At 41.3% G+C, this 27,938-nt stretch overlaps 37 non-coding genes across 37 annotated transcripts; all 37 read right to left on the bottom strand.

Moving 5' to 3' along the window:
* Positions 1-1,484: 1,484 nt before the first annotated feature.
* Positions 1,485-1,557, bottom strand: trnak-uuu (transfer RNA lysine (anticodon UUU)). Its single transcript has one exon. It is a non-coding gene; the product is annotated as a tRNA-Lys (tRNA).
* Positions 1,558-2,532: 975 nt separating this feature from the next.
* On the bottom strand, positions 2,533-2,605 carry trnaf-gaa (transfer RNA phenylalanine (anticodon GAA)). The gene has a single exon. It is a non-coding gene; the product is annotated as a tRNA-Phe (tRNA).
* A 208-nt stretch (positions 2,606-2,813) lies between these two features.
* On the bottom strand, positions 2,814-2,886 carry trnak-uuu (transfer RNA lysine (anticodon UUU)). The gene has a single exon. It is a non-coding gene; the product is annotated as a tRNA-Lys (tRNA).
* Positions 2,887-3,861: 975 nt separating this feature from the next.
* Positions 3,862-3,934, bottom strand: trnaf-gaa (transfer RNA phenylalanine (anticodon GAA)). The gene has a single exon. It is a non-coding gene; the product is annotated as a tRNA-Phe (tRNA).
* Positions 3,935-4,142: 208 nt separating this feature from the next.
* On the bottom strand, positions 4,143-4,215 carry trnak-uuu (transfer RNA lysine (anticodon UUU)). The gene has a single exon. It is a non-coding gene; the product is annotated as a tRNA-Lys (tRNA).
* A 1,090-nt stretch (positions 4,216-5,305) lies between these two features.
* trnaf-gaa (transfer RNA phenylalanine (anticodon GAA)) lies at positions 5,306-5,378 on the bottom strand. Its single transcript has one exon. It is a non-coding gene; the product is annotated as a tRNA-Phe (tRNA).
* A 199-nt stretch (positions 5,379-5,577) lies between these two features.
* Positions 5,578-5,650, bottom strand: trnak-uuu (transfer RNA lysine (anticodon UUU)). The gene has a single exon. It is a non-coding gene; the product is annotated as a tRNA-Lys (tRNA).
* A 966-nt stretch (positions 5,651-6,616) lies between these two features.
* trnaf-gaa (transfer RNA phenylalanine (anticodon GAA)) lies at positions 6,617-6,689 on the bottom strand. The gene has a single exon. It is a non-coding gene; the product is annotated as a tRNA-Phe (tRNA).
* Positions 6,690-6,897: 208 nt separating this feature from the next.
* Positions 6,898-6,970, bottom strand: trnak-uuu (transfer RNA lysine (anticodon UUU)). The gene has a single exon. It is a non-coding gene; the product is annotated as a tRNA-Lys (tRNA).
* A 1,088-nt stretch (positions 6,971-8,058) lies between these two features.
* Positions 8,059-8,131, bottom strand: trnaf-gaa (transfer RNA phenylalanine (anticodon GAA)). Its single transcript has one exon. It is a non-coding gene; the product is annotated as a tRNA-Phe (tRNA).
* A 199-nt stretch (positions 8,132-8,330) lies between these two features.
* trnak-uuu (transfer RNA lysine (anticodon UUU)) lies at positions 8,331-8,403 on the bottom strand. The gene has a single exon. It is a non-coding gene; the product is annotated as a tRNA-Lys (tRNA).
* A 976-nt stretch (positions 8,404-9,379) lies between these two features.
* trnaf-gaa (transfer RNA phenylalanine (anticodon GAA)) lies at positions 9,380-9,452 on the bottom strand. Its single transcript has one exon. It is a non-coding gene; the product is annotated as a tRNA-Phe (tRNA).
* A 208-nt stretch (positions 9,453-9,660) lies between these two features.
* trnak-uuu (transfer RNA lysine (anticodon UUU)) lies at positions 9,661-9,733 on the bottom strand. The gene has a single exon. It is a non-coding gene; the product is annotated as a tRNA-Lys (tRNA).
* A 966-nt stretch (positions 9,734-10,699) lies between these two features.
* On the bottom strand, positions 10,700-10,772 carry trnaf-gaa (transfer RNA phenylalanine (anticodon GAA)). The gene has a single exon. It is a non-coding gene; the product is annotated as a tRNA-Phe (tRNA).
* Positions 10,773-10,980: 208 nt separating this feature from the next.
* Positions 10,981-11,053, bottom strand: trnak-uuu (transfer RNA lysine (anticodon UUU)). Its single transcript has one exon. It is a non-coding gene; the product is annotated as a tRNA-Lys (tRNA).
* Positions 11,054-12,029: 976 nt separating this feature from the next.
* trnaf-gaa (transfer RNA phenylalanine (anticodon GAA)) lies at positions 12,030-12,102 on the bottom strand. Its single transcript has one exon. It is a non-coding gene; the product is annotated as a tRNA-Phe (tRNA).
* Positions 12,103-12,310: 208 nt separating this feature from the next.
* Positions 12,311-12,383, bottom strand: trnak-uuu (transfer RNA lysine (anticodon UUU)). Its single transcript has one exon. It is a non-coding gene; the product is annotated as a tRNA-Lys (tRNA).
* Positions 12,384-13,350: 967 nt separating this feature from the next.
* trnaf-gaa (transfer RNA phenylalanine (anticodon GAA)) lies at positions 13,351-13,423 on the bottom strand. Its single transcript has one exon. It is a non-coding gene; the product is annotated as a tRNA-Phe (tRNA).
* A 208-nt stretch (positions 13,424-13,631) lies between these two features.
* On the bottom strand, positions 13,632-13,704 carry trnak-uuu (transfer RNA lysine (anticodon UUU)). The gene has a single exon. It is a non-coding gene; the product is annotated as a tRNA-Lys (tRNA).
* A 976-nt stretch (positions 13,705-14,680) lies between these two features.
* On the bottom strand, positions 14,681-14,753 carry trnaf-gaa (transfer RNA phenylalanine (anticodon GAA)). The gene has a single exon. It is a non-coding gene; the product is annotated as a tRNA-Phe (tRNA).
* A 1,517-nt stretch (positions 14,754-16,270) lies between these two features.
* Positions 16,271-16,343, bottom strand: trnak-uuu (transfer RNA lysine (anticodon UUU)). The gene has a single exon. It is a non-coding gene; the product is annotated as a tRNA-Lys (tRNA).
* Positions 16,344-17,318: 975 nt separating this feature from the next.
* trnaf-gaa (transfer RNA phenylalanine (anticodon GAA)) lies at positions 17,319-17,391 on the bottom strand. Its single transcript has one exon. It is a non-coding gene; the product is annotated as a tRNA-Phe (tRNA).
* A 208-nt stretch (positions 17,392-17,599) lies between these two features.
* Positions 17,600-17,672, bottom strand: trnak-uuu (transfer RNA lysine (anticodon UUU)). The gene has a single exon. It is a non-coding gene; the product is annotated as a tRNA-Lys (tRNA).
* A 966-nt stretch (positions 17,673-18,638) lies between these two features.
* Positions 18,639-18,711, bottom strand: trnaf-gaa (transfer RNA phenylalanine (anticodon GAA)). The gene has a single exon. It is a non-coding gene; the product is annotated as a tRNA-Phe (tRNA).
* Positions 18,712-18,920: 209 nt separating this feature from the next.
* Positions 18,921-18,993, bottom strand: trnak-uuu (transfer RNA lysine (anticodon UUU)). Its single transcript has one exon. It is a non-coding gene; the product is annotated as a tRNA-Lys (tRNA).
* A 976-nt stretch (positions 18,994-19,969) lies between these two features.
* trnaf-gaa (transfer RNA phenylalanine (anticodon GAA)) lies at positions 19,970-20,042 on the bottom strand. Its single transcript has one exon. It is a non-coding gene; the product is annotated as a tRNA-Phe (tRNA).
* Positions 20,043-20,250: 208 nt separating this feature from the next.
* trnak-uuu (transfer RNA lysine (anticodon UUU)) lies at positions 20,251-20,323 on the bottom strand. Its single transcript has one exon. It is a non-coding gene; the product is annotated as a tRNA-Lys (tRNA).
* Positions 20,324-21,298: 975 nt separating this feature from the next.
* On the bottom strand, positions 21,299-21,371 carry trnaf-gaa (transfer RNA phenylalanine (anticodon GAA)). Its single transcript has one exon. It is a non-coding gene; the product is annotated as a tRNA-Phe (tRNA).
* Positions 21,372-21,579: 208 nt separating this feature from the next.
* On the bottom strand, positions 21,580-21,652 carry trnak-uuu (transfer RNA lysine (anticodon UUU)). The gene has a single exon. It is a non-coding gene; the product is annotated as a tRNA-Lys (tRNA).
* A 966-nt stretch (positions 21,653-22,618) lies between these two features.
* Positions 22,619-22,691, bottom strand: trnaf-gaa (transfer RNA phenylalanine (anticodon GAA)). The gene has a single exon. It is a non-coding gene; the product is annotated as a tRNA-Phe (tRNA).
* Positions 22,692-22,900: 209 nt separating this feature from the next.
* Positions 22,901-22,973, bottom strand: trnak-uuu (transfer RNA lysine (anticodon UUU)). Its single transcript has one exon. It is a non-coding gene; the product is annotated as a tRNA-Lys (tRNA).
* Positions 22,974-23,949: 976 nt separating this feature from the next.
* Positions 23,950-24,022, bottom strand: trnaf-gaa (transfer RNA phenylalanine (anticodon GAA)). The gene has a single exon. It is a non-coding gene; the product is annotated as a tRNA-Phe (tRNA).
* A 208-nt stretch (positions 24,023-24,230) lies between these two features.
* On the bottom strand, positions 24,231-24,303 carry trnak-uuu (transfer RNA lysine (anticodon UUU)). Its single transcript has one exon. It is a non-coding gene; the product is annotated as a tRNA-Lys (tRNA).
* Positions 24,304-25,278: 975 nt separating this feature from the next.
* Positions 25,279-25,351, bottom strand: trnaf-gaa (transfer RNA phenylalanine (anticodon GAA)). The gene has a single exon. It is a non-coding gene; the product is annotated as a tRNA-Phe (tRNA).
* A 208-nt stretch (positions 25,352-25,559) lies between these two features.
* On the bottom strand, positions 25,560-25,632 carry trnak-uuu (transfer RNA lysine (anticodon UUU)). Its single transcript has one exon. It is a non-coding gene; the product is annotated as a tRNA-Lys (tRNA).
* Positions 25,633-26,598: 966 nt separating this feature from the next.
* Positions 26,599-26,671, bottom strand: trnaf-gaa (transfer RNA phenylalanine (anticodon GAA)). Its single transcript has one exon. It is a non-coding gene; the product is annotated as a tRNA-Phe (tRNA).
* Positions 26,672-26,880: 209 nt separating this feature from the next.
* trnak-uuu (transfer RNA lysine (anticodon UUU)) lies at positions 26,881-26,953 on the bottom strand. Its single transcript has one exon. It is a non-coding gene; the product is annotated as a tRNA-Lys (tRNA).
* Positions 26,954-27,938: the final 985 nt, after the last annotated feature.

Genomic DNA, 27,938 nt, shown 5'->3' with positions numbered 1-27,938 from the left:
GTTATTGATTCATGTGGTACAGTTGAGAGGAATGGGCCAGGCCATTGTTGCAAGAGCAAAAGAACTGGCTGGTAACAGGTGTGAAATGTAGCAGTTTTAGCACTGCTGTCCAATATAAGGAAGCAATTCAAGAGCTTGCACAGCACCTGTATTTCCTGCTACATCCATAGTGTGGCACTTGAACCCTGGACCCTCAGATTAAAAGTCTGATGCTCTACCAACTGAGCTACTCAAGCCACTTGTGTTGTCCACTTGTAGTTTGTCAATGCAATAGGTAGGTTTGGGAAAGAAATGTATCAGATTGGAAAGTGCTTCTGGTTGCACCCTGTTGCTCGTGTTTATTGTTTGCTCTGTTTTCTGTGTCCTATCCTCTTGATGCTTTTTTAGCATAAACTATTTTCAGATAGTTGGTGGTAAACCTCTTTTACGTATATTTTGGTTGAAACAGCACTCAACGTTAGTATTTTTGGTGAGCATCAGTAAACACTCGTCATGTTTTGTGACTTTTCCTTCAGTAGAGGTAAGTCAACTTAAAATGGAAGTTTAGGACCATGCATCTTTTGTGTTACATTGGTGTAGCTAAGGAATGGCTGTTTGAATTTGTATTGCAAAAGAGACACTCTCCTCTCACACACAAAGATGGATTCCTTTGTTTTGATTTGGACCAATTTGCTATAGGCTAAGTTTGACTACGACAGAGAGCTGTTTACACCTGAAGTGCACCTAAGTATTTTTCTTGCTTATCACAAGAATCCCTGAGCCTAAGCAAATTTCCTCAGGGAAAAGTCCCCCTCTATAGCCCAAGAGCCCATCTTTGTAACACAGTGGCTTATTAATGAGCCATTCACTTGGCTACACACTAAGGGTACACACTAAGCTGCCATGGGTTGGACCGTTTACTTATGTGATTGCTCTCTCTGTTTCATCCACTTTTGCACAAACAGAAAGCCACTAATCAGTGGCAAGTGGATGGAAGCATGGTGGGAAGTATGCGTTTAAAAAAGGTGTGTATGTGTATATGTATTTATTTGATATGCAAACGGGAAGCGATTTTGTGAATAAGTGGCATTGTTGGATGAAGGAAATGGGACATTCCAGGAAAAAGCCAGGAATGAGAGCATGGTAAGAGTGGGAATCGCACACATTTAACATACGAGTATTGATGTGACTGAGTATTAAATGTAAACGGAGAAGTACGTGATTGCGGAAACTCGGGATTGAACCAAGGACCTCTAGATCTTCAGTCTAGCGCTCTCCCAGCTGAGCTATTTCGGCTACAAAAAGAGCTTTTTTTTATTGACAATGGGCTGTTATTGATTCATGTGGTACAGTTGAGAGGAATGGGCCAGGCCATTGTTGCAAGAGCAAAAGAACTGGCTGGTAACAGGTGTGAAATGTAGCAGTTTTAGCACTGCTGTCCAATATAAGGAAGCAATTCAAGAGCTTGCACAGCACCTGTATTTCCTGCTACATCCATAGTGTGGCACTTGAACAGGGACTTGAACCCTGGACCCTCAGATTAAAAGTCTGATGCTCTACCAACTGAGCTACTCAAGCCACTTGTGTTGTCCACTTGTAGTTTGTCAATGCAATAGGTAGGTTTGGGAAAGAAATGTATCAGATTGGAAAGTGCTTCTGGTTGCACCCTGTTGCTCGTGTTTATTGTTTGCTCTGTTTTCTTTGTCCTATCCTCTTGATGCTTTTTTAGCATAAACTATTTTCAGATAGTTGGTGGTAAACCTCTTTTATGTATATTTTGGTTGAAACAGCACTCAACGTTAGTATTTTTGGTGAGCATCATTAAACACTCGTCATGTTTTGTGACTTTTCCTTCAGTAGAGGTAAGTCAACTTAAAATGGAAGTTTAGGACCATGCATCTTTTGTGTTACATTGGTGTAGCTAAGGAATGGCTGTTTGAATTTGTATTGCAAAAGAGACACTCTCCTCTCACACACAAAGATGGATTCCTTTGTCTTGATTTGGACCAATTTGCTATAGGCTAAGTTTGACTACGACAGAGAGCTGTTTACACATGAAGTGCACCTAAGTATTTTTCTTGCTTATCACAAGAATCCCTGAGCCTAAGCAAATTTCCTCAGGGAAAAGTCCCCCTCTATAGCCCAAGAGCCCATCTTTGTGCCACAGTGGCTTATTAATGAGCCATTCACTTGGCTACACACTAAGGGTACACACTAAGCTGCCATGGGTTGGACCGTTTACTTATGCGATTGCTCTCTCTGTTTCATCCACTTTTGCACAAACAGAAAGCCACTAATCAGTGGCAAGTGGATGGAAGCATGGTGGGAAGTATGCATTTAAAAAAGGTGTGTATGTGTATATGTATTTATTTGATATGCAAACGGGAAGCGATTTTGTGAATAAGTGGCATTGTTGGATAAAGGAAATGGGAAATTCCAGGAAAAGCGAGGAATGAGAGCTTTTGAGAGCATGGTAAGAGTGGGAATCGCACACATTTAACATACGAGTATTGATGTGACTGAGTATTAAATGTAAACGGAGAAGTACGTGATTGCCGAAACTCGGGATTGAACCAAGGACCTCTAGATCTTCAGTCTAGCGCTCTCCCAGCTGAGCTATTTCGGCTACAAAAAGAGCTTTTTTTATTTACAATGGGCTGTTATTGATTCATGTGGTACAGTTGAGAGGAATGGGCCAGGACATTGTTGCAAGAGCAAAAGAACTGGCTGGTAACAGGTGTGAAATGTAGCAGTTTTAGCACTGCTGTCCAATATAAGGAAGCAATTGAAGAGCTTGCACAGCACCTGTATTTCCTGTTACATCCATAGTGTGGCACTTGAACAGGGACTTGAACCCTGGACCCTCAGATTAAAAGTCTGATGCTCTACCAACTGAGCTACTCAAGCCACTTGTGCTGTCCACTTGTAGTTTGTCAATGCAATAGGTAGGTTTGGGAAAGAAATGTATCAGATTGGAAAGTGCTTCTGGTTGCACCCTGTTGCTTGTGTTTATTGTTTGCTCTGTTTTCTTTGTCCTATCCTCTTGATGCTTTTTTTGCATAAACTATTTTCAGATAGTTGGTGGTAAACCTCTTTTATGTATATTTTGGTTGAAACAGCACTCAACGTTAGTATTTTTGGTGAGCATCATTAAACACTCGTCATGTTTTGTGACTTTTCCTTCAGTAGAGGTAAGTCAACTTAAAATGGAAGTTTAGGACCATGCATCTTTTGTGTTACATTGGTGTAGCTAAGGAATGGCTGTTTGAATTTGTATTGCAAAAGAGACACTCTCCTCTCACACACAAAGATGGATTCCTTTGTCTTGATTTGGACCAATTTGCTATAGGCTAAGTTTGACTACGACAGAGAGCTGTTTACACATGAAGTGCACCTAAGTATTTTTCTTGCTTATCACAAGAATCCCTGAGCCTAAGCAAATTTCCTCAGGGAAAAGTCCCCCTCTATAGCCCAAGAGCCCATCTTTGTGCCACAGTGGCTTATTAATGAGCCATTCACTTGGCTACACACTAAGGGTACACACTAAGCTGCCATGGGTTGGACCGTTTACTTATGTGATTGCTCTCTCTGTTTCATCCACTTTTGCACAAACAGAAAGCCACTAATCAGTGGCAAGTGGATGGAAGCATGGTGGGAAGTATGCGTTTAAAAAAGGTGTGTATGTGTATATGTATTTATTTGATATGCAAACGGGAAGCGATTTTGTGAATAAGTGGCATTGTTGGATAAAGGAAATGGGAAATTCCAGGAAAAGCGAGGAATGAGAGCTTTTGAGAGCATGGTAAGAGTGGGAATCGCACACATTTAACATACGAGTATTGATGTGACTGAGTATTAAATGTAAACGGAGAAGTACGTGATTGCCGAAACTCGGGATTGAACCAAGGACCTCTAGATCTTCAGTCTAGCGCTCTCCCAGCTGAGCTATTTCGGCTTCCAAAAGAGCTTTTTTTATTGACAATGGGCTGTTATTGATTCATGTGGTACAGTTGAGAGGAATGGGCCAGGCCATTGTTGCAAGAGCAAAAGAACTGGCTGGTAACAGGTGTGAAATGTAGCAGTTTTAGCACTGCTGTCCAATGTAAGAAAGCAATTCAAGAGCTTGCACAGCACCTGTATTTCCTGCTACATCCATAGTGTGGCACTTGAACAGGGACTTGAACCCTGGACCCTCAGATTAAAAGTCTGATGCTCTACCAACTGAGCTACTCAAGCCACTTGTGTTGTCCACTTGTAGTTTGTCAATGCAATAGGTAGGTTTGGGAAAGAAATGTATCAGATTGGAAAGTGCTTCTGGTTGCACCCTGTTGCTCGTGTTTATTGTTTGCTCTGTCTTCTGTGTCCCATCCTCTTGATGCTTTTTTAGCATAAACTATTTTCAGATAGTTGGTGGTAAACCTCTTTTACGTATATTTTGGTTGAAACAGCACTCAACGTTAGTATTTTTGGTGAGCATCATTAAACACTCGTCATGTTTTGTGACTTTTCCTTCAGTAGAGGTAAGTCAACTTAAAATGGAAGTTTAGCACCATGCATCTTTTGTGTTACATTGGTGTAGCTAAGGAATGGCTGTTTGAATTTGTATTGCAAAAGAGACACTCTCCTCTCACACACAAAGATGGATTCCTTTGTTTTGATTTGGACCAATTTGCTATAGGCTAAGTTTGACTACGACAGAGAGCTGTTTACACATGAAGTGCACCTAAGTATTTTTCTTGCTTATCACAAGAATCCCTGAGCCTAAGCAAATTTCCTCAGGGAAAAGTCCCCCTCTATAGCCCAAGGGCCCATCTTTGTAACACAGTGGCTTATTAATGAGCCATTCACTTGGCTACACACTAAGGGTACACACTAAGCTGCCATGGGTTGGACCGTTTACTTATGTGATTGCTCTCTCTGTTTCATCCACTTTTGCACAAACAGAAAGCCACTAATCAGTGGCAAGTGGATGGAAGCATGGTGGGAAGTATGCGTTTAAAAAAGGTGTGTATGTGTATATGTATTTATTTGATATGCAAACGGGAAGCGATTTTGTGAATAAGTGGCATTGTTGGATAAAGGAAATGGGAAATTCCAGGAAAAAGCCAGGAATGAGAGCTTTTGAGAGCATGGTAAGAGTGGGAATCGCACACATTTAACATACCAGTATTGATGTGACTGAGTATTAAATGTAAACGGAGAAATTCAAGAGCTTGCACAGCAAAAGTCTGAGGAATGAGAGCATGGTAAGAGTGGGAATCACAGACATTTAACATACGAGTATTGATGTGACTGAGTATTAAATGTAAACGGAGAAGTACGTGATTGCCGAAACTCGGGATTGAACCAAGGACCTCTAGATCTTCAGTCTAGCGCTCTCCCAGCTGAGCTATTTCGGCTTCTGAAACAGCTTTTTTTATTGACAATGGGCTGTTATTGAATCATTTGGTACAGTTGAGAGGAATGGGCCAGGACATTGTTGCAAGAGCAAAAGAACTGGCTGGTAACAGGTGTGAAATGTAGCAGTTTTAGCACTGCTGTCCAATATAATGAAGAGCTTGCACAGCACCTGTATTTCCTGCTACATCCATAGTGTGGCACTTGAACAGGGACTCAAACCCTGGACCCTCAGATTAAAAGTCTGATGCTCTACCAACTGAGCTACTCAAGCCACTTGTGTTGTCCACTTGTAGTTTGTCAATGCAATAGGTAGGTTTGGGAAAGAAATGTATCAGATTGGAAAGTGCTTCTGGTTGCACCCTGTTGCTCGTGTTTATTGTTTGCTCTGTTTTCTGTGTCCTATCCTCTTGATGCTTTTTTAGCATAAACTATTTTCAGATAGTTGGTGGTAAACCTCTTTTACGTATATTTTGGTTGAAACAGCACTCAACGTTAGTATTTTTGGTGAGCATCATTAAACACTCGTCATGTTTTGTGACTTTTCCTTCAGTAGAGGTAAGTCAACTTAAAATGGAAGTTTAGGACCATGCATCTTTTGTGTTACATTGGTGTAGCTAAGGAATGGCTGTTTGAATTTGTATTGCAAAAGAGACACTCTCCTCTCACACACAAAGATGGATTCCTTTGTCTTGATTTGGACCAATTTGCTATAGGCTAAGTTTGACTACGACAGAGAGCTGTTTACACCTGAAGTGCACCTAAGTATTTTTCTTGCTTATCACAAGAATCCCTGAGCCTAAGCAAATTTCCTCAGGGAAAAGTCCCCCTCTATAGCCCAAGAGCCCATCTTTGTAACACAGTGGCTTATTAATGAGCCATTCACTTGGCTACACACTAAGGGTACACACTAAGCTGCCATGGGTTGGACCGTTTACTTATGTGATTGCTCTCTCTGTTTCATCCACTTTTGCACAAACAGAAAGCCACTAATCAGTGGCAAGTGGATGGAAGCATGGTGGGAAGTATGCGTTTAAAAAAGGTGTGTATGTGTATATGTATTTATTTGATCTGCAAACGGGAAGCGATTTTGTGAATAAGTGGCATTGTTGGATGAAGGAAATGGGACATTCCAGGAAAAAGCCAGGAATGAGAGCATGGTAAGAGTGGGAATCGCACACATTTAACATACGAGTATTGATGTGACTGAGTATTAAATGTAAACGGAGAAGTACGTGATTGCCGAAACTCGGGATTGAACCAAGGACCTCTAGATCTTCAGTCTAGCGCTCTCCCAGCTGAGCTATTTCGGCTTCCAAAAGACCTTTTTTTATTGACAATGGGCTGTTATTGATTCATGTGGTACAGTTGAGAGGAATGGGCCAGGCCATTGTTGCAAGAGCAAAAGAACTGGCTGGTAACAGGTGTGAAATGTAGCAGTTTTAGCACTGCTGTCCAATGTAAGAAAGCAATTCAAGAGCTTGCACAGCACCTGTATTTCCTGCTACATCCATAGTGTGGCACTTGAACAGGGACTTGAACCCTGGACCCTCAGATTAAAAGTCTGATGCTCTACCAACTGAGCTACTCAAGCCACTTGTGTTGTCCACTTGTAGTTTGTCAATGCAATAGGTAGGTTTGGGAAAGAAATGTATCAGATTGGAAAGTGCTTCTGGTTGCACCCTGTTGCTCGTGTTTATTGTTTGCTCTGTCTTCTGTGTCCCATCCTCTTGATGCTTTTTTAGCATAAACTATTTTCAGATAGTTGGTGGTAAACCTCTTTTACGTATATTTTGGTTGAAACAGCACTCAACGTTAGTATTTTTGGTGAGCATCATTAAACACTCGTCATGTTTTGTGACTTTTCCTTCAGTAGAGGTAAGTCAACTTAAAATGGAAGTTTAGCACCATGCATCTTTTGTGTTACATTGGTGTAGCTAAGGAATGGCTGTTTGAATTTGTATTGCAAAAGAGACACTCTCCTCTCACACACAAAGATGGATTCCTTTGTTTTGATTTGGACCAATTTGCTATAGGCTAAGTTTGACTACGACAGAGAGCTGTTTACACATGAAGTGCACCTAAGTATTTTTCTTGCTTATCACAAGAATCCCTGAGCCTAAGCAAATTTCCTCAGGGAAAAGTCCCCCTCTATAGCCCAAGGGCCCATCTTTGTAACACAGTGGCTTATTAATGAGCCATTCACTTGGCTACACACTAAGGGTACACACTAAGCTGCCATGGGTTGGACCGTTTACTTATGTGATTGCTCTCTCTGTTTCATCCACTTTTGCACAAACAGAAAGCCACTAATCAGTGGCAAGTGGATGGAAGCATGGTGGGAAGTATGCGTTTAAAAAAGGTGTGTATGTGTATATGTATTTATTTGATATGCAAACGGGAAGCGATTTTGTGAATAAGTGGCATTGTTGGATAAAGGAAATGGGAAATTCCAGGAAAAAGCCAGGAATGAGAGCTTTTGAGAGCATGGTAAGAGTGGGAATCGCACACATTTAACATACGAGTATTGATGTGACTGAGTATTAAATGTAAACGGAGAAATTCAAGAGCTTGCACAGCAAAGGTCTGAGGAATGAGAGCATGGTAAGAGTGGGAATCAGACATTTAACATACGAGTATTGATGTGACTGAGTATTAAATGTAAACGGAGAAGTACGTGATTGCCGAAACTCGGGATTGAACCAAGGACCTCTAGATCTTCAGTCTAGCGCTCTCCCAGCTGAGCTATTTCGGCTTCCGAAACAGCTTTTTTTATTGACAATGGGCTGTTATTGAATCATTTGGTACAGTAAAGAGGAATGGGCCAGGACATTGTTGCAAGAGCAAAAGAACTGGCTGGTAACAGGTGTGAAATGTAGCAGTTTTAGCACTGCTGTCCAATATAATGAAGAGCTTGCACAGCACCTGTATTTCCTGCTACATCCATAGTGTAACACTTGAACAGGGACTTGAACCCTGGACCCTCAGATTAAAAGTCTGATGCTCTACCAACTGAGCTACTCAAGCCACTTGTGTTGTCCACTTGTAGTTTGTCAATGCAATAGGTAGGTTTGGGAAAGAAATGTATCAGATTGGAAAGTGCTTCTGGTTGCACCCTGTTGCTCGTGTTTATTGTTTGCTCTGTTTTCTGTGTCCTATCCTCTTGATGCTTTTTTAGCATAAACTATTTTCAGATAGTTGGTGGTAAACCTCTTTTACGTATATTTTGGTTGAAACAGCACTCAACGTTAGTATTTTTGGTGAGCATCATTAAACACTCGTCATGTTTTGTGACTTTTCCTTCAGTAGAGGTAAGTCAACTTAAAATGGAAGTTTAGGACCATGCATCTTTTGTGTTACATTGGTGTAGCTAAGGAATGGCTGTTTGAATTTGTATTGCAAAAGAGACACTCTCCTCTCACACACAAAGATGGATTCCTTTGTCTTGATTTGGACCAATTTGCTATAGGCTAAGTTTGACTACGACAGAGAGCTGTTTACACATGAAGTGCACCTAAGTATTTTTCTTGCTTATCACAAGAATCCCTGAGCCTAAGCAAATTTCCTCAGGGAAAAGTCCCCCTCTATAGCCCAAGAGCCCATCTTTGTGCCACAGTGGCTTATTAATGAGCCATTCACTTGGCTACACACTAAGGGTACACACTAAGCTGCCATGGGTTGGACCGTTTACTTATGTGATTGCTCTCTCTGTTTCATCCACTTTTGCACAAACAGAAAGCCACTAATCAGTGGCAAGTGGATGGAAGCATGGTGGGAAGTATGCGTTTAAAAAAGGTGTGTATGTGTATATGTATTTATTTGATATGCAAACGGGAAGCGATTTTGTGAATAAATGGCATTGTTGGATAAAGGAAATGGGACATTCCAGGAAAAAGCCAGGAATGAGAGCTTTTGAGGGCATGGTAAGAGTGGGAATCGCACACATTTAACATACGAGTATTGATGTGACTGAGTATTAAATGTAAACGGAGAAGTACGTGATTGCCGAAACTCGGGATTGAACCAAGGACCTCTAGATCTTCAGTCTAGCGCTCTCCCAGCTGAGCTATTTCGGCTTCCAAAAGACCTTTTTTTATTGACAATGGGCTGTTATTGAATCATTTGGTACAGTTGAGAGGAATGGGCCAGGACATTGTTGCAAGAGCAAAAGAAGTGGCTGGTAACAGGTGTGAAATGTAGCAGTTTTAGCACTGCTGTCCAATATAAGGAAGCAATTCAAAAGCTTGCACAGCACCTGTATTTCCTGCTACATCCATAGTGTGGCACTTGAACAGGGACTCAAACCCTGGACCCTCAGATTAAAAGTCTGATGCTCTACCAACTGAGCTACTCAAGCCACTTGTGTTGTCCACTTGTAGTTTGTCAATGCAATAGGTAGGTTTGGGAAAGAAATGTATCAGATTGGAAAGTGCTTCTGGTTGCACCCTATTGCTCGTGTTTATTGTTTGCTCTGTTTTCTGTGTCCTATCCTCTTGATGCTTTTTTAGCATAAACTATTTTCAGATAGTTGGTGGTAAACCTCTTTTACGTATATTTTGGTTGAAACAGCACTCAACCTTAGTATTTTTGGTGAGCATCATTAAACACTCGTCATGTTTTGTGACTTTTCCTTCAGTAGAGGTAAGTCAACTTAAAATGGAAGTTTAGGACCATGCATCTTTTGTGTTACATTGGTGTAGCTAAGGAATGGCTGTTTGAATTTGTATTGCAAAAGAGACACTCTCCTCTCACACACAAAGATGGATTCCTTTGTCTTGATTTGGACCAATTTGCTATAGGCTAAGTTTGACTACGACAGAGAGCTGTTTACACATGAAGTGCACCTAAGTATTTTTCTTGCTTATCACAAGAATCCCTGAGCCTAAGCAAATTTCCTCAGGGAAAAGTCCCCCTCTATAGCCCAAGAGCCCATCTTTGTGCCACAGTGGCTTATTAATGAGCCATTCACTTGGCTACACACTAAGGGTACACACTAAGCTGCCATGGGTTGGACCGTTTACTTATGTGATTGCTCTCTCTGTTTCATCCACTTTTGCACAAACAGAAAGCCACTAATCAGTGGCAAGTGGATGGAAGCATGGTGGGAAGTATGCGTTTAAAAAAGGTGTGTATGTGTATATGTATTTATTTGATATGCAAACGGGAAGCGATTTTGTGAATAAGTGGCATTGTTGGATAAAGGAAATGGGAAATTCCAGGAAAAAGCCAGGAATGAGAGCATGGTAAGAGTGGGAATCACAGACATTTAACATACGAGTATTGATGTGACTGAGTATTAAATGTAAACGGAGAAGTACGTGATTGCCGAAACTCGGGATTGAACCAAGGACCTCTAGATCTTCAGTCTAGCGCTCTCCCAGCTGAGCTATTTCGGCTTCCAAAAGAACCTTTTTTATTGACAATGGGCTGTTATTGAATCATTTGGTACAGTTCAGAGGAATGGGCCAGGACATTGTTGCAAGAGCAAAAGAAGTGGCTGGTAACAGGTGTGAAATGTAGCAGTTTTAGCACTGCTGTCCAATATAAGGAAGCAATTCAAAAGCTTGCACAGCACCTGTATTTCCTGCTACATCCATAGTGTGGCACTTGAACAGGGACTCAAACCCTGGACCCTCAGATTAAAAGTCTGATGCTCTACCAACTGAGCTACTCAAGCCACTTGTGTTGTCCACTTGTAGTTTGTCAATGCAATAGGTAGGTTTGGGAAAGAAATGTATCAGATTGGAAAGTGCTTCTGGTTGCACCCTATTGCTCGTGTTTATTGTTTGCTCTGTTTTCTGTGTCCTATCCTCTTGATGCTTTTTTAGCATAAACTATTTTCAGATAGTTGGTGGTAAACCTCTTTTACGTATATTTTGGTTGAAACAGCACTCAACGTTAGTATTTTTGGTGAGCATCATTAAACACTCGTCATGTTTTGTGACTTTTCCTTCAGTAGAGGTAAGTCAACTTAAAATGGAAGTTTAGGACCATGCATCTTTTGTGTTACATTGGTGTAGCTAAGGAATGGCTGTTTGAATTTGTATTGCAAAAGAGACACTCTCCTCTCACACACAAAGATGGATTCCTTTGTCTTGATTTGGACCAATTTGCTATAGGCTAAGTTTGACTACGACAGAGAGCTGTTTACACATGAAGTGCACCTAAGTATTTTTCTTGCTTATCACAAGAATCCCTGAGCCTAAGCAAATTTCCTCAGGGAAAAGTCCCCCTCTATAGCCCAAGAGCCCATCTTTGTGCCACAGTGGCTTATTAATGAGCCATTCACTTGGCTACACACTAAGGGTACACACTAAGCTGCCATGGGTTGGACCGTTTACTTATGTGATTGCTCTCTCTGTTTCATCCACTTTTGCACAAACAGAAAGCCACTAATCAGTGGCAAGTGGATGGAAGCATGGTGGGAAGTATGCGTTTAAAAAAGGTGTGTATGTGTATATGTATTTATTTGATATGCAAACGGGAAGCGATTTTGTGAATAAGTGGCATTGTTGGATAAAGGAAATGGGAAATTCCAGGAAAAAGCCAGGAATGAGAGCTTTTGAGAGCATGGTAAGAGTGGGAATCGCACACATTTAACATACGAGTATTGATGTGACTGAGTATTAAATGTAAACGGAGAAGTACGTGATTGCCGAAACTCGGGATTGAACCAAGGACCTCTAGATCTTCAGTCTAGCGCTCTCCCAGCTGAGCTATTTCGGCTTCCAAAAGACCTTTTTTTATTGACAATGGGCTGTTATTGATTCATGTGGTACAGTTGAGAGGAATGGGCCAGGCCATTGTTGCAAGAGCAAAAGAACTGGCTGGTAACAGGTGTGAAATGTAGCAGTTTTAGCAGTGCTGTCCAATATAAGGAAGCAATTCAAGAGCTTGCACAGCACCTGTATTTCCTGCTACATCCATAGTGTGGCACTTGAACAGGGACTTGAACCCTGGACCCTCAGATTAAAAGTCTGATGCTCTACCAACTGAGCTACTCAAGCCACTTGTGTTGTCCACTTGTAGTTTGTCAATGCAATAGGTAGGTTTGGGAAAGAAATGTATCAGATTGGAAAGTGCTTCTGGTTGCACCCTGTTGCTCGTGTTTATTGTTTGCTCTGTTTTCTGTGTCCTATCCTCTTGATGCTTTTTTAGCACAAAACTATTTTCAGATAGTTGGTGGTAAACCTCTTTTACGTATATTTTGGTTGAAACAGCACTCAACGTTAGTATTTTTGGTGAGCATCAGTAAACACTCGTCATGTTTTGTGACTTTTCCTTCAGTAGAGGTAAGTCAACTTAAAATGGAAGTTTAGGACCATGCATCTTTTGTGTTACATTGGTGTAGCTAAGGAATGGCTGTTTGAATTTGTATTGCAAAAGAGACACTCTCCTCTCACACACAAAGATGGATTCCTTTGTCTTGATTTGGACCAATTTGCTATAGGCTAAGTTTGACTACGACAGAGAGCTGTTTACACCTGAAGTGCACCTAAGTATTTTTCTTGCTTATCACAAGAATCCCTGAGCCTAAGCAAATTTCCTCAGGGAAAAGTCCCCCTCTATAGCCCAAGAGCCCATCTTTGTAACACAGTGGCTTATTAATGAGCCATTCACTTGGCTACACACTAAGGGTACACACTAAGCTGCCATGGGTTGGACCGTTTACTTATGCGATTGCTCTCTCTGTTTCATCCACTTTTGCACAAACAGAAAGCCACTAATCAGTGGCAAGTGGATGGAAGCATGGTGGGAAGTATGCGTTTAAAAAAGGTGTGTATGTGTATATGTATTTATTTGATCTGCAAACGGGAAGCGATTTTGTGAATAAGTGGCATTGTTGGATGAAGGAAATGGGACATTCCAGGAAAAAGCCAGGAATGAGAGCATGGTAAGAGTGGGAATCGCACACATTTAACATACGAGTATTGATGTGACTGAGTATTAAATGTAAACGGAGAAGTACGTGATTGCCGAAACTCGGGATTGAACCAAGGACCTCTAGATCTTCAGTCTAGCGCTCTCCCAGCTGAGCTATTTCGGCTACAAAAAGAGCTTTTTTTATTGACAATGGGCTGTTATTGATTCATGTGGTACAGTTGAGAGGAATGGGCCAGGACATTGTTGCAAGAGCAAAAGAACTGGCTGGTAACAGGTGTGAAATGTAGCAGTTTTAGCACTGCTGTCCAATATAAGGAAGCAATTGAAGAGCTTGCACAGCACCTGTATTTCCTGCTACATCCATAGTGTGGCACTTGAACAGGGACTTGAACCCTGGACCCTCAGATTAAAAGTCTGATGCTCTACCAACTGAGCTACTCAAGCCACTTGTGTTGTCCACTTGTAGTTTGTCAATGCAATAGGTAGGTTTGGGAAAGAAATGTATCAGATTGGAAAGTGCTTCTGGTTGCACCCTGTTGCTCGTGTTTATTGTTTGCTCTGTTTTCTGTGTCCTATCCTCTTGATGCTTTTTTAGCATAAACTATTTTCAGATAGTTGGTGGTAAACCTCTTTTATGTATATTTTGGTTGAAACAGCACTCAACGTTAGTATTTTTGGTGAGCATCATTAAACACTCGTCATGTTTTGTGACTTTTCCTTCAGTAGAGGTAAGTCAACTTAAAATGGAAGTTTAGGACCATGCATCTTTTGTGTTACATTGGTGTAGCTAAGGAATGGCTGTTTGAATTTGTATTGCAAAAGAGACACTCTCCTCTCACACACAAAGATGGATTCCTTTGTCTTGATTTGGACCAATTTGCTATAGGCTAAGTTTGACTACGACAGAGAGCTGTTTACACATGAAGTGCACCTAAGTATTTTTCTTGCTTATCACAAGAATCCCTGAGCCTAAGCAAATTTCCTCAGGGAAAAGTCCCCCTCTATAGCCCAAGAGCCCATCTTTGTGCCACAGTGGCTTATTAATGAGCCATTCACTTGGCTACACACTAAGGGTACACACTAAGCTGCCATGGGTTGGACCGTTTACTTATGTGATTGCTCTCTCTGTTTCATCCACTTTTGCACAAACAGAAAGCCACTAATCAGTGGCAAGTGGATGGAAGCATGGTGGGAAGTATGCGTTTAAAAAAGGTGTGTATGTGTATATGTATTTATTTGATATGCAAACGGGAAGCGATTTTGTGAATAAGTGGCATTGTTGGATAAAGGAAATGGGAAATTCCAGGAAAAAGCCAGGAATGAGAGCTTTTGAGAGCATGGTAAGAGTGGGAATCGCACACATTTAACATACGAGTATTGATGTGACTGAGTATTAAATGTAAACGGAGAAGTACGTGATTGCCGAAACTCGGGATTGAACCAAGGACCTCTAGATCTTCAGTCTAGCGCTCTCCCAGCTGAGCTATTTCGGCTTCCAAAAGACCTTTTTTTATTGACAATGGGCTGTTATTGATTCATGTGGTACAGTTGAGAGGAATGGGCCAGGCCATTGTTGCAAGAGCAAAAGAACTGGCTGGTAACAGGTGTGAAATGTAGCAGTTTTAGCACTGCTGTCCAATATAAGGAAGCAATTCAAGAGCTTGCACAGCACCTGTATTTCCTGCTACATCCATAGTGTGGCACTTGAACCCTGGACCCTCAGATTAAAAGTCTGATGCTCTACCAACTGAGCTACTCAAGCCACTTGTGTTGTCCACTTGTAGTTTGTCAATGCAATAGGTAGGTTTGGGAAATAAATGTATCAGATTGGAAAGTGCTTCTGGTTGCACCCTGTTGCTCGTGTTTATTGTTTGCTCTGTTTTCTGTGTCCTATCCTCTTGATGCTTTTTTAGCATAAACTATTTTCAGATAGTTGGTGGTAAACCTCTTTTACGTATATTTTGGTTGAAACAGCACTCAACGTTAGTATTTTTGGTGAGCATCAGTAAACACTCGTCATGTTTTGTGACTTTTCCTTCAGTAGAGGTAAGTCAACTTAAAATGGAAGTTTAGGACCATGCATCTTTTGTGTTACATTGGTGTAGCTAAGGAATGGCTGTTTGAATTTGTATTGCAAAAGAGACACTCTCCTCTCACACACAAAGATGGATTCCTTTGTTTTGATTTGGACCAATTTGCTATAGGCTAAGTTTGACTACGACAGAGAGCTGTTTACACCTGAAGTGCACCTAAGTATTTTTCTTGCTTATCACAAGAATCCCTGAGCCTAAGCAAATTTCCTCAGGGAAAAGTCCCCCTCTATAGCCCAAGAGCCCATCTTTGTAACACAGTGGCTTATTAATGAGCCATTCACTTGGCTACACACTAAGGGTACACACTAAGCTGCCATGGGTTGGACCGTTTACTTATGTGATTGCTCTCTCTGTTTCATCCACTTTTGCACAAACAGAAAGCCACTAATCAGTGGCAAGTGGATGGAAGCATGGTGGGAAGTATGCGTTTAAAAAAGGTGTGTATGTGTATATGTATTTATTTGATATGCAAACGGGAAGCGATTTTGTGAATAAGTGGCATTGTTGGATGAAGGAAATGGGACATTCCAGGAAAAAGCCAGGAATGAGAGCATGGTAAGAGTGGGAATCGCACACATTTAACATACGAGTATTGATGTGACTGAGTATTAAATGTAAACGGAGAAGTACGTGATTGCGGAAACTCGGGATTGAACCAAGGACCTCTAGATCTTCAGTCTAGCGCTCTCCCAGCTGAGCTATTTCGGCTACAAAAAGAGCTTTTTTTTATTGACAATGGGCTGTTATTGATTCATGTGGTACAGTTGAGAGGAATGGGCCAGGCCATTGTTGCAAGAGCAAAAGAACTGGCTGGTAACAGGTGTGAAATGTAGCAGTTTTAGCACTGCTGTCCAATATAAGGAAGCAATTCAAGAGCTTGCACAGCACCTGTATTTCCTGCTACATCCATAGTGTGGCACTTGAACAGGGACTTGAACCCTGGACCCTCAGATTAAAAGTCTGATGCTCTACCAACTGAGCTACTCAAGCCACTTGTGTTGTCCACTTGTAGTTTGTCAATGCAATAGGTAGGTTTGGGAAAGAAATGTATCAGATTGGAAAGTGCTTCTGGTTGCACCCTGTTGCTCGTGTTTATTGTTTGCTCTGTTTTCTTTGTCCTATCCTCTTGATGCTTTTTTAGCATAAACTATTTTCAGATAGTTGGTGGTAAACCTCTTTTATGTATATTTTGGTTGAAACAGCACTCAACGTTAGTATTTTTGGTGAGCATCATTAAACACTCGTCATGTTTTGTGACTTTTCCTTCAGTAGAGGTAAGTCAACTTAAAATGGAAGTTTAGGACCATGCATCTTTTGTGTTACATTGGTGTAGCTAAGGAATGGCTGTTTGAATTTGTATTGCAAAAGAGACACTCTCCTCTCACACACAAAGATGGATTCCTTTGTCTTGATTTGGACCAATTTGCTATAGGCTAAGTTTGACTACGACAGAGAGCTGTTTACACATGAAGTGCACCTAAGTATTTTTCTTGCTTATCACAAGAATCCCTGAGCCTAAGCAAATTTCCTCAGGGAAAAGTCCCCCTCTATAGCCCAAGAGCCCATCTTTGTGCCACAGTGGCTTATTAATGAGCCATTCACTTGGCTACACACTAAGGGTACACACTAAGCTGCCATGGGTTGGACCGTTTACTTATGCGATTGCTCTCTCTGTTTCATCCACTTTTGCACAAACAGAAAGCCACTAATCAGTGGCAAGTGGATGGAAGCATGGTGGGAAGTATGCATTTAAAAAAGGTGTGTATGTGTATATGTATTTATTTGATATGCAAACGGGAAGCGATTTTGTGAATAAGTGGCATTGTTGGATAAAGGAAATGGGAAATTCCAGGAAAAGCGAGGAATGAGAGCTTTTGAGAGCATGGTAAGAGTGGGAATCGCACACATTTAACATACGAGTATTGATGTGACTGAGTATTAAATGTAAACGGAGAAGTACGTGATTGCCGAAACTCGGGATTGAACCAAGGACCTCTAGATCTTCAGTCTAGCGCTCTCCCAGCTGAGCTATTTCGGCTTCCAAAAGACCTTTTTTTATTGACAATGGGCTGTTATTGATTCATGTGGTACAGTTGAGAGGAATGGGCCAGGACATTGTTGCAAGAGCAAAAGAACTGGCTGGTAACAGGTGTGAAATGTAGCAGTTTTAGCACTGCTGTCCAATGTAAGAAAGCAATTCAAGAGCTTGCACAGCACCTGTATTTCCTGCTACATCCATAGTGTGGCACTTGAACAGGGACTTGAACCCTGGACCCTCAGATTAAAAGTCTGATGCTCTACCAACTGAGCTACTCAAGCCACTTGTGTTGTCCACTTGTAGTTTGTCAATGCAATAGGTAGGTTTGGGAAAGAAATGTATCAGATTGGAAAGTGCTTCTTGTTGCACCCTGTTGCTCGTGTTTATTGTTTGCTCTGTCTTCTGTGTCCCATCCTCTTGATGCTTTTTTAGCATAAACTATTTTCAGATAGTTGGTGGTAAACCTCTTTTACGTATATTTTGGTTGAAACAGCACTCAACGTTAGTATTTTTGGTGAGCATCAGTAAACACTCGTCATGTTTTGTGACTTTTCCTTCAGTAGAGGTAAGTCAACTTAAAATGGAAGTTTAGGACCATGCATCTTTTGTGTTACATTGGTGTAGCTAAGGAATGGCTGTTTGAATTTGTATTGCAAAAGAGACACTCTCCTCTCACACACAAAGATGGATTCCTTTGTTTTGATTTGGACCAATTTGCTATAGGCTAAATTTGACTACGACAGAGAGCTGTTTACACCTGAAGTGCACCTAAGTATTTTTCTTGCTTATCACAAGAATCCCTGAGCCTAAGCAAATTTCCTCAGGGAAAAGTCCCCCTCTATAGCCCAAGAGCCCATCTTTGTAACACAGTGGCTTATTAATGAGCCATTCACTTGGCTACACACTAAGGGTACACACTAAGCTGCCATGGGTTGGACCGTTTACTTATGTGATTGCTCTCTCTGTTTCATCCACTTTTGCACAAACAGAAAGCCACTAATCAGTGGCAAGTGGATGGAAGCATGGTGGGAAGTATGCGTTTAAAAAAGGTGTGTATGTGTATATGTATTTATTTGATATGCAAACGGGAAGCGATTTTGTGAATAAGTGGCATTGTTGGATGAAAGAAATGGGACATTCCAGGAAAAAGCCAGGAATGAGAGCATGGTAAGAGTGGGAATCGCACACATTTAACATACGAGTATTGATGTGACTGAGTATTAAATGTAAACGGAGAAGTACGTGATTGCCGAAACTCGGGATTGAACCAAGGACCGCTAGATCTTCAGTCTAGCGCTCTCCCAGCTGAGCTATTTCGGCTACAAAAAGAGCTTTTTTTTATTGACAATGGGCTGTTATTGATTCATGTGGTACAGTTGAGAGGAATGGGCCAGGCCATTGTTGCAAGAGCAAAAGAACTGGCTGGTAACAGGTGTGAAATGTAGCAGTTTTAGCACTGCTGTCCAATATAAGGAAGCAATTCAAGAGCTTGCACAGCACCTGTATTTCCTGCTACATCCATAGTGTGGCACTTGAACAGGGACTTGAACCCTGGACCCTCAGATTAAAAGTCTGATGCTCTACCAACTGAGCTACTCAAGCCACTTGTGTTGTCCACTTGTAGTTTGTCAATGCAATAGGTAGGTTTGGGAAATAAATGTATCAGATTGGAAAGTGCTTCTGGTTGCACCCTGTTGCTCGTGTTTATTGTTTGCTCTGTTTTCTTTGTCCTATCCTCTTGATGCTTTTTTAGCATAAACTATTTTCAGATAGTTGGTGGTAAACCTCTTTTATGTATATTTTGGTTGAAACAGCACTCAACGTTAGTATTTTTGGTGAGCATCAGTAAACACTCGTCATGTTTTGTGACTTTTCCTTCAGTAGAGGTAAGTCAACTTAAAATGGAAGTTTAGGACCATGCATCTTTTGTGTTACATTGGTGTAGCTAAGGAATGGCTGTTTGAATTTGTATTGCAAAAGAGACACTCTCCTCTCACACACAAAGATGGATTCCTTTGTCTTGATTTGGACCAATTTGCTATAGGCTAAGTTTGACTACGACAGAGAGCTGTTTACACATGAAGTGCACCTAAGTATTTTTCTTGCTTATCACAAGAATCCCTGAGCCTAAGCAAATTTCCTCAGGGAAAAGTCCCCCTCTATAGCCCAAGAGCCCATCTTTGTGCCACAGTGGCTTATTAATGAGCCATTCACTTGGCTACACACTAAGGGTACACACTAAGCTGCCATGGGTTGGACCGTTTACTTATGTGATTGCTCTCTCTGTTTCATCCACTTTTGCACAAACAGAAAGCCACTAATCAGTGGCAAGTGGATGGAAGCATGGTGGGAAGTATGCGTTTAAAAAAGGTGTGTATGTGTATATGTATTTATTTGATATGCAAACGGGAAGCGATTTTGTGAATAAGTGGCATTGTTGGATAAAGGAAATGGGACATTCCAGGAAAAAGCCAGGAATGAGAGCTTTTGAGGGCATGGTAAGAGTGGGAATCGCACACATTTAACATACGAGTATTGATGTGACTGAGTATTAAATGTAAACGGAGAAGTACGTGATTGCCGAAACTCGGGATTGAACCAAGGACCTCTAGATCTTCAGTCTAGCGCTCTCCCAGCTGAGCTATTTCGGCTTCCAAAAGACCTTTTTTTATTGACAATGGGCTGTTATTGAATCATTTGGTACAGTTGAGAGGAATGGGCCAGGACATTGTTGCAAGAGCAAAAGAAGTGGCTGGTAACAGGTGTGAAATGTAGCAGTTTTAGCACTGCTGTCCAATATAAGGAAGCAATTCAAGAGCTTGCACAGCACCTGTATTTCCTGCTACATCCATAGTGTGGCACTTGAACAGGGACTCAAACCCTGGACCCTCAGATTAAAAGTCTGATGCTCTACCAACTGAGCTACTCAAGCCACTTGTGTTGTCCACTTGTAGTTTGTCAATGCAATAGGTAGGTTTGGGAAAGAAATGTATCAGATTGGAAAGTGCTTCTGGTTGCACCCTATTGCTCGTGTTTATTGTTTGCTCTGTTTTCTGTGTCCTATCCTCTTGATGCTTTTTTAGCATAAACTATTTTCAGATAGTTGGTGGTAAACCTCTTTTACGTATATTTTGGTTGAAACAGCACTCAACCTTAGTATTTTTGGTGAGCATCATTAAACACTCGTCATGTTTTGTGACTTTTCCTTTAGTAGAGGTAAGTCAACTTAAAATGGAAGTTTAGGACCATGCATCTTTTGTGTTACATTGGTGTAGCTAAGGAATGGCTGTTTGAATTTGTATTGCAAAAGAGACACTCTCCTCTCACACACAAAGATGGATTCCTTTGTCTTGATTTGGACCAATTTGCTATAGGCTAAGTTTGACTACGACAGAGAGCTGTTTACACATGAAGTGCACCTAAGTATTTTTCTTGCTTATCACAAGAATCCCTGAGCCTAAGCAAATTTCCTCAGGGAAAAGTCCCCCTCTATAGCCCAAGAGCCCATCTTTGTGCCACAGTGGCTTATTAATGAGCCATTCACTTGGCTACACACTAAGGGTACACACTAAGCTGCCATGGGTTGGACCGTTTACTTATGCGATTGCTCTCTCTGTTTCATCCACTTTTGCACAAACAGAAAGCCACTAATCAGTGGCAAGTGGATGGAAGCATGGTGGGAAGTATGCGTTTAAAAAAGGTGTGTATGTGTATATGTATTTATTTGATATGCAAACGGGAAGCGATTTTGTGAATAAGTGGCATTGTTGGATAAAGGAAATGGGAAATTCCAGGAAAAGCCAGGAATGAGAGCTTTTGAGAGCATGGTAAGAGTGGGAATCGCACACATTTAACATACGAGTATTGATGTGACTGAGTATTAAATGTAAACGGAGAAGTACGTGATTGCCGAAACTCGGGATTGAACCAAGGACCTCTAGATCTTCAGTCTAGCGCTCTCCCAGCTGAGCTATTTCGGCTTCCAAAAGACCTTTTTTTATTGACAATGGGCTGTTATTGATTCATGTGGTACAGTTGAGAGGAATGGGCCAGGCCATTGTTGCAAGAGCAAAAGAACTGGCTGGTAACAGGTGTGAAATGTAGCAGTTTTAGCACTGCTGTCCAATGTAAGAAAGCAATTCAAGAGCTTGCACAGCACCTGTATTTCCTGCTACATCCATAGTGTGGCACTTGAACAGGGACTTGAACCCTGGACCCTCAGATTAAAAGTCTGATGCTCTACCAACTGAGCTACTCAAGCCACTTGTGTTGTCCACTTGTAGTTTGTCAATGCAATAGGTAGGTTTGGGAAAGAAATGTATCAGATTGGAAAGTGCTTCTGGTTGCACCCTGTTGCTCGTGTTTATTGTTTGCTCTGTCTTCTGTGTCCCATCCTCTTGATGCTTTTTTAGCATAAACTATTTTCAGATAGTTGGTGGTAAACCTCTTTTACGTATATTTTGGTTGAAACAGCACTCAACGTTAGTATTTTTGGTGAGCATCAGTAAACACTCGTCATGTTTTGTGACTTTTCCTTCAGTAGAGGTAAGTCAACTTAAAATGGAAGTTTAGGACCATGCATCTTTTGTGTTACATTGGTGTAGCTAAGGAATGGCTGTTTGAATTTGTATTGCAAAAGAGACACTCTCCTCTCACACACAAAGATGGATTCCTTTGTTTTGATTTGGACCAATTTGCTATAGGCTAAGTTTGACTACGACAGAGAGCTGTTTACACCTGAAGTGCACCTAAGTATTTTTCTTGCTTATCACAAGAATCCCTGAGCCTAAGCAAATTTCCTCAGGGAAAAGTCCCCCTCTATAGCCCAAGAGCCCATCTTTGTAACACAGTGGCTTATTAATGAGCCATTCACTTGGCTACACACTAAGGGTACACACTAAGCTGCCATGGGTTGGACCGTTTACTTATGTAATTGCTCTCTCTGTTTCATCCACTTTTGCACAAACAGAAAGCCACTAATCAGTGGCAAGTGGATGGAAGCATGGTGGGAAGTATGCGTTTAAAAAAGGTGTGTATGTGTATATGTATTTATTTGATATGCAAACGGGAAGCGATTTTGTGAATAAGTGGCATTGTTGGATGAAGGAAATGGGACATTCCAGGAAAAAGCCAGGAATGAGAGCATGGTAAGAGTGGGAATCGCACACATTTAACATACGAGTATTGATGTGACTGAGTATTAAATGTAAACGGAGAAGTACGTGATTGCCGAAACTCGGGATTGAACCAAGGACCGCTAGATCTTCAGTCTAGCGCTCTCCCAGCTGAGCTATTTCGGCTACAAAAAGAGCTTTTTTTTATTGACAATGGGCTGTTATTGATTCATGTGGTACAGTTGAGAGGAATGGGCCAGGCCATTGTTGCAAGAGCAAAAGAACTGGCTGGTAACAGGTGTGAAATGTAGCAGTTTTAGCACTGCTGTCCAATATAAGGAAGCAATTCAAGAGCTTGCACAGCACCTGTATTTCCTGCTACATCCATAGTGTGGCACTTGAACAGGGACTCAAACCCTGGACCCTCAGATTAAAAGTCTGATGCTCTACCAACTGAGCTACTCAAGCCACTTGTGTTGTCCACTTGTAGTTTGTCAATGCAATAGGTAGGTTTGGGAAATAAATGTATCAGATTGGAAAGTGCTTCTGGTTGCACCCTGTTGCTCGTGTTTATTGTTTGCTCTGTTTTCTTTGTCCTATCCTCTTGATGCTTTTTTAGCATAAACTATTTTCAGATAGTTGGTGGTAAACCTCTTTTATGTATATTTTGGTTGAAACAGCACTCAACGTTAGTATTTTTGGTGAGCATCAGTAAACACTCGTCATGTTTTGTGACTTTTCCTTCAGTAGAGGTAAGTCAACTTAAAATGGAAGTTTAGGACCATGCATCTTTTGTGTTACATTGGTGTAGCTAAGGAATGGCTGTTTGAATTTGTATTGCAAAAGAGACACTCTCCTCTCACACACAAAGATGGATTCCTTTGTCTTGATTTGGACCAATTTGCTATAGGCTAAGTTTGACTACGACAGAGAGCTGTTTACACATGAAGTGCACCTAAGTATTTTTCTTGCTTATCACAAGAATCCCTGAGCCTAAGCAAATTTCCTCAGGGAAAAGTCCCCCTCTATAGCCCAAGAGCCCATCTTTGTGCCACAGTGGCTTATTAATGAGCCATTCACTTGGCTACACACTAAGGGTACACACTAAGCTGCCATGGGTTGGACCGTTTACTTATGTGATTGCTCTCTCTGTTTCATCCACTTTTGCACAAACAGAAAGCCACTAATCAGTGGCAAGTGGATGGAAGCATGGTGGGAAGTATGCGTTTAAAAAAGGTGTGTATGTGTATATGTATTTATTTGATATGCAAACGGGAAGCGATTTTGTGAATAAGTGGCATTGTTGGATAAAGGAAATGGGACATTCCAGGAAAAAGCCAGGAATGAGAGCTTTTGAGGGCATGGTAAGAGTGGGAATCGCACACATTTAACATACGAGTATTGATGTGACTGAGTATTAAATGTAAACGGAGAAGTACGTGATTGCCGAAACTCGGGATTGAACCAAGGACCTCTAGATCTTCAGTCTAGCGCTCTCCCAGCTGAGCTATTTCGGCTTCCAAAAGACCTTTTTTTATTGACAATGGGCTGTTATTGAATCATTTGGTACAGTTGAGAGGAATGGGCCAGGACATTGTTGCAAGAGCAAAAGAAGTGGCTGGTAACAGGTGTGAAATGTAGCAGTTTTAGCACTGCTGTCCAATATAAGGAAGCAATTCAAGAGCTTGCACAGCACCTGTATTTCCTGCTACATCCATAGTGTGGCACTTGAACAGGGACTCAAACCCTGGACCCTCAGATTAAAAGTCTGATGCTCTACCAACTGAGCTACTCAAGCCACTTGTGTTGTCCACTTGTAGTTTGTCAATGCAATAGGTAGGTTTGGGAAAGAAATGTATCAGATTGGAAAGTGCTTCTGGTTGCACCCTATTGCTCGTGTTTATTGTTTGCTCTGTTTTCTGTGTCCTATCCTCTTGATGCTTTTTTAGCATAAACTATTTTCAGATAGTTGGTGGTAAACCTCTTTTACGTATATTTTGGTTGAAACAGCACTCAACCTTAGTATTTTTGGTGAGCATCATTAAACACTCGTCATGTTTTGTGACTTTTCCTTTAGTAGAGGTAAGTCAACTTAAAATGGAAGTTTAGGACCATGCATCTTTTGTGTTACATTGGTGTAGCTAAGGAATGGCTGTTTGAATTTGTATTGCAAAAGAGACACTCTCCTCTCACACACAAAGATGGATTCCTTTGTCTTGATTTGGACCAATTTGCTATAGGCTAAGTTTGACTACGACAGAGAGCTGTTTACACATGAAGTGCACCTAAGTATTTTTCTTGCTTATCACAAGAATCCCTGAGCCTAAGCAAATTTCCTCAGGGAAAAGTCCCCCTCTATAGCCCAAGAGCCCATCTTTGTGCCACAGTGGCTTATTAATGAGCCATTCACTTGGCTACACACTAAGGGTACACACTAAGCTGCCATGGGTTGGACCGTTTACTTATGCGATTGCTCTCTCTGTTTCATCCACTTTTGCACAAACAGAAAGCCACTAATCAGTGGCAAGTGGATGGAAGCATGGTGGGAAGTATGCGTTTAAAAAAGGTGTGTATGTGTATATGTATTTATTTGATATGCAAACGGGAAGCGATTTTGTGAATAAGTGGCATTGTTGGATAAAGGAAATGGGAAATTCCAGGAAAAGCCAGGAATGAGAGCTTTTGAGAGCATGGTAAGAGTGGGAATCGCACACATTTAACATACGAGTATTGATGTGACTGAGTATTAAATGTAAACGGAGAAGTACGTGATTGCCGAAACTCGGGATTGAACCAAGGACCTCTAGATCTTCAGTCTAGCGCTCTCCCAGCTGAGCTATTTCGGCTTCCAAAAGACCTTTTTTTATTGACAATGGGCTGTTATTGATTCATGTGGTACAGTTGAGAGGAATGGGCCAGGCCATTGTTGCAAGAGCAAAAGAACTGGCTGGTAACAGGTGTGAAATGTAGCAGTTTTAGCACTGCTGTCCAATGTAAGAAAGCAATTCAAGAGCTTGCACAGCACCTGTATTTCCTGCTACATCCATAGTGTGGCACTTGAACAGGGACTTGAACCCTGGACCCTCAGATTAAAAGTCTGATGCTCTACCAACTGAGCTACTCAAGCCACTTGTGTTGTCCACTTGTAGTTTGTCAATGCAATAGGTAGGTTTGGGAAAGAAATGTATCAGATTGGAAAGTGCTTCTGGTTGCACCCTGTTGCTCGTGTTTATTGTTTGCTCTGTCTTCTGTGTCCCATCCTCTTGATGCTTTTTTAGCATAAACTATTTTCAGATAGTTGGTGGTAAACCTCTTTTACGTATATTTTGGTTGAAACAGCACTCAACGTTAGTATTTTTGGTGAGCATCAGTAAACACTCGTCATGTTTTGTGACTTTTCCTTCAGTAGAGGTAAGTCAACTTAAAATGGAAGTTTAGGACCATGCATCTTTTGTGTTACATTGGTGTAGCTAAGGAATGGCTGTTTGAATTTGTATTGCAAAAGAGACACTCTCCTCTCACACACAAAGATGGATTCCTTTGTTTTGATTTGGACCAATTTGCTATAGGCTAAGTTTGACTACGACAGAGAGCTGTTTACACCTGAAGTGCACCTAAGTATTTTTCTTGCTTATCACAAGAATCCCTGAGCCTAAGCAAATTTCCTCAGGGAAAAGTCCCCCTCTATAGCCCAAGAGCCCATCTTTGTAACACAGTGGCTTATTAATGAGCCATTCACTTGGCTACACACTAAGGGTACACACTAAGCTGCCATGGGTTGGACCGTTTACTTATGTAATTGCTCTCTCTGTTTCATCCACTTTTGCACAAACAGAAAGCCACTAATCAGTGGCAAGTGGATGGAAGCATGGTGGGAAGTATGCGTTTAAAAAAGGTGTGTATGTGTATATGTATTTATTTGATATGCAAACGGGAAGCGATTTTGTGAATAAGTGGCATTGTTGGATGAAGGAAATGGGACATTCCAGGAAAAAGCCAGGAATGAGAGCATGGTAAGAGTGGGAATCGCACACATTTAACATACGAGTATTGATGTGACTGAGTATTAAATGTAAACGGAGAAGTACGTGATTGCCGAAACTCGGGATTGAACCAAGGACCGCTAGATCTTCAGTCTAGCGCTCTCCCAGCTGAGCTATTTCGGCTACAAAAAGAGCTTTTTTTTATTGACAATGGGCTGTTATTGATTCATGTGGTACAGTTGAGAGGAATGGGCCAGGCCATTGTTGCAAGAGCAAAAGAACTGGCTGGTAACAGGTGTGAAATGTAGCAGTTTTAGCACTGCTGTCCAATATAAGGAAGCAATTCAAGAGCTTGCACAGCACCTGTATTTCCTGCTACATCCATAGTGTGGCACTTGAACAGGGACTCAAACCCTGGACCCTCAGATTAAAAGTCTGATGCTCTACCAACTGAGCTACTCAAGCCACTTGTGTTGTCCACTTGTAGTTTGTCAATGCAATAGGTAGGTTTGGGAAAGAAATGTATCAGATTGGAAAGTGCTTCTGGTTGCACCCTATTGCTCGTGTTTATTGTTTGCTCTGTTTTCTGTGTCCTATCCTCTTGATGCTTTTTTAGCATAAACTATTTTCAGATAGTTGGTGGTAAACCTCTTTTACGTATATTTTGGTTGAAACAGCACTCAACGTTAGTATTTTTGGTGAGCATCATTAAACACTCGTCATGTTTTGTGACTTTTCCTTCAGTAGAGGTAAGTCAACTTAAAATGGAAGTTTAGGACCATGCATCTTTTGTGTTACATTGGTGTAGCTAAGGAATGGCTGTTTGAATTTGTATTGCAAAAGAGACACTCTCCTCTCACACACAAAGATGGATTCCTTTGTCTTGATTTGGACCAATTTGCTATAGGCTAAGTTTGACTACGACAGAGAGCTGTTTACACATGAAGTGCACCTAAGTATTTTTCTTGCTTATCACAAGAATCCCTGAGCCTAAGCAAATTTCCTCAGGGAAAAGTCCCCCTCTATAGCCCAAGAGCCCATCTTTGTGCCACAGTGGCTTATTAATGAGCCATTCACTTGGCTACACACTAAGGGTACACACTAAGCTGCCATGGGTTGGACCGTTTACTTATGTGATTGCTCTCTCTGTTTCATCCACTTTTGCACAAACAGAAAGCCACTAATCAGTGGCAAGTGGATGGAAGCATGGTGGGAAGTATGCGTTTAAAAAAGGTGTGTATGTGTATATGTATTTATTTGATATGCAAACGGGAAGCGATTTTGTGAATAAGTGGCATTGTTGGATAAAGGAAATGGGAAATTCCAGGAAAAAGCCAGGAATGAGAGCATGGTAAGAGTGGGAATCACACACATTTAACATACGAGTATTGATGTGACTGAGTATTAAATGTAAACGGAGAAGTACGTGATTGCAGAAACTCGGGATTGA

Source organism: Oryzias latipes, chromosome 13 (genome assembly GCF_053564925.1).
Source record: "Oryzias latipes strain Hd-rR chromosome 13, Olatipes_Hd-rR_3.1".
Lineage (NCBI taxonomy): Eukaryota > Metazoa > Chordata > Actinopteri > Beloniformes > Adrianichthyidae > Oryzias > Oryzias latipes.
The sequence above is the reverse complement of the archived record's forward strand: the minus strand, read 5'-3'. Positions and strand labels throughout refer to the sequence as shown.